Below are 3,577 nucleotides of genomic sequence, written 5' to 3'. Positions count from 1 at the left end.
TGTGATCAGGTTTTCAAGATTCAGAGAGAGGGACCAGACCATTCAGTTGATGTCATACAACTGTGCTACATTCACCTCAAAACAACAGACACCCCAACCAGAAAACTTACTTGAAATTCAAATCAATACATGAGAGGCAAGGCATGTGTGTCTTCGAGAAGGCAATTCCATTACTAGTGGCAGGAAAATGGGGAGGTGCAACTTTCCACAAGGAAAAACAACAACAAAAAATACTTAACAATATGTATACAGAACCTAAAGGGAGACTGACTATATCTGGTACTATGTTGCTTATCAGATATTTTGATCTAACTTCTATCCAGCCCTTGGTGATCCGGACTATTTGTTATCAATTACTGGGACTTTAGAATCAGTTCTTTCAAGGTGAAATCTATCCTCATAGGCCACATCAGAAGGACTCCATGTGGAAACCCCACTCAGTGAATGGGGCTTTACCTCAAAATCACTTGCTACGCATGTACTTAAGTCTGAAACTCCCTAATGTGAGAAGAAGCAGATGACTGCAATCCCAAGGTGATGGAATTGGTCACTGCTGGACTTTGGCTCAAATCTCTTGCTTGAGAGTGCCCAATGAAAGGTGGCCCTGCACTAGCATGTATTTGCTATTTTAATGCCCACCTTGCCTTATTATGACATTTAACATGTACCAGTCAAAAATTCATGTATTTGATTGATAGCTGGCCTGTACTGGTATAATAACATTATCTCAAAAGTCTTTTAAATTCTATACCATTGGCTAAATTAACGACACGTCAATAGTATTAGCTATCAATTACACTGTCAATAGATTGCCCTAGGGAGATGATTGATAATATTCCCTAACATAAAATGAAAATTATGTCTCTAAGGTGTGTATGTGTGTGTGTGTGTGTGTGTGTGTGTGTGTGTGTATGATAGGTGGATTTGGAGCATGCACTTAGTTCTAGCCGCACCCAACAACAATTATTTTTTGTGACCCTTCTGGCTATTCACCCTCATTAAGAGATTACTGAAATTATGGGTGCTATTGCAAACTGTGGTGAAGAAACTATATACTTTCAGACCATCAGGAAGAGTAGTATCTGGTATCTTAAAAGCTTTTCTTCAAAAAAAAGTCATGTAAGTGAGGCCTCACCTAATTTCACATGGAAGAAGTATGCCAACCTGTGCTATCTATGGATTGTAAATAATAAAATGCAGATATAAAGGAGGGACTGGTATCAGAGTTACATTGACTAGGTTAATAATATTTGGAACAACAAAAGTAACATGGATTTCAATGAAGTAGATACTACATAAATCACAGGTTTGCTCAAATGTTAAAGTCAGTTAAAATACAATTAAAATGCTTATTTTTTGAATTATCTAATAAATAAAACATTTCATTTAAGATTGATTCTGAAGCATTAGATGTGTTGGACCAATTTTCCAACAACATAAACAAATTTCTAGTGTATTAATTGTTATTATCATCTTTTCTCAAGTGTGTTTATTAGCGCTAAAAATTCATTAGCATAATTGTTCACCATAGGAACCAAGTCAAACTTCTGAAAAGATTTCTCATAAATTGATATTGCAGACTCAGTACATGGATAATTAAATATTAAAAATAGAAACAAAACAATCTTCATTGTATTATTGTTAATATGCATTTGGTCAAATAAATAGATCTTGAGTGGTGGCAGTACAAAAATTCTCAAGATGGCATTTCTTTGTATAACTTCTTGAAAAAAATAGGACTTGAACTATATATGCATATATATAAGTGTAGGAGATATGAAATTTGAAAGGAAAATAGAAAATGGAGAAACTTATCCTTGATACAGTGAATAAAGCAAGGTCCTGAATGTTGACAAGCAGTGTTAACAATGGAAATAAATGTACCAAATTACAAGGTTATTCAATGATGTACTTATACTGACAGATAAACTATTTTGCTATCCATGGGTTGAGTCACAAGAAGATAAGCAAGTGCATTTGTCTAAAGATATTTTGAAATATTCTTTTCTGAATACTTATACATATCCTTTTATAAATAAATAGCTTATAGCCTCCATGATATTCCATACTTGTTTTATTTTTTTATGAAAAATTTATCTTGAACATTTTTGATGACAGGAATGTATATATTTCTCTCAATAGGAAATTATTTACATCGTAATTCAGGGTAGACATGTAATTAACTTACCTAGTAAATCACATATTGATAAATATTCCAATTATTCTGAAGTTTTTTTTAACTCCTAAAAACCTATAGAGAGGAGAGTGGTCGGAGGGTGTGATGGAAAGGGGGAACTGATTGCTAGGATCTACATATAACCTCCTCCCTGGGGAATGGATAACAGAAAAGTGGATGAAGGAGGATGTCAGACAGTGCAAGATATAACAAAATAATAATTTATAAGTTATCAGGGGTTCATAAGGGAGGGGGAAGCGGGGAGGCAGGGAAAAAAATGAGGAGCTGATGCCAGGGGCTTGGGTGGAGAGCAAATGTTTTGAGAATGATAAGGGAAATGAATATACAAATGTACTTTACATAATTGATGTATGCATGGATTGTGATAAGAGTTTTCTTAACCCCTATTAAAATAATTTTAACAAATAAACAAGAAACAGGGACACGATTTGACTGTTAGCAATAGGCTGTAGCACATCATTTAGCATTAAAATAAAAAATATAAAAGTTAAAATCTATAGAGAATAGAATAAAATATAATAAAAACCGATAGAGGACATCTTGATGGTTTTCATTTTAAATCAAGGTTGAATTCTGTGTATGGTAAGATGTGAATTTTTAAAATTAAGTGTTTGATAGAATAAATTTATGAATTGACCATTAGTGAAGAAAATTTTATATTACTTCATACTTCACTTGTTATAGTTAAATTATTATAGAAATTGCCAAGATTTACTTTATGACATTACTTTCAATACCTTTTAGAGTACTCTTAGTGATGCTGGGTGTGATAGATAGGTTTTATGTCAAGTTGGGTGGGTCAGATTCTCCCATGACATGATATGACCTAGTATGGTCACTTCCATGATAGGTTCTTCTGTGAAATAAGTGGTTGAGGAGAGAAGGTTGCTGTTGTTATGCAGCATCAACACAGTTCCAGCTCATAGCAACCCTGTTTACCATGGAAGAGGCGCACCTGGTCTTGAGCTCTCCTCATGTGTTCCTATGTTTGAGGCCATTGTTGCAAACACTGTGTAGACCCCTCTTCCCGAAGATCTGCCTCTGATTGGTTGTCCCTCTTATTTACCAATCATGATGTCCTTTTGCAAGGACTGCTCTCTCCTGAGAACATGTCCAACGTAGGAGAGACAAAGTCTTCTCATACTCATTTCTATGGAGCAATCAAGCTGTATTTGTTTCACAACAGAATTTTTTGCAATTTTGCTAGTCCATGCTACCTTCAATACTCTTTTCAAGCACCATAATTCATGAAGAAGATAGATCTCCTTAATCTGATCATGCACCCATTGTCCGTTTGTTGCACTGCAGTGGCTTGGGTGTTGCTGCGATGCTGATAACGATGTCACTATTCATTGAAATACCAGCAGTGTCATCCAAAGT

The sequence above is a fragment of the Tenrec ecaudatus genome, chromosome 9 (genome assembly GCF_050624435.1).
Source record: "Tenrec ecaudatus isolate mTenEca1 chromosome 9, mTenEca1.hap1, whole genome shotgun sequence".
NCBI lineage: Eukaryota > Metazoa > Chordata > Mammalia > Afrosoricida > Tenrecidae > Tenrec > Tenrec ecaudatus.
The sequence above is the reverse complement of the archived record's forward strand: the minus strand, read 5'-3'. Positions refer to the sequence as shown.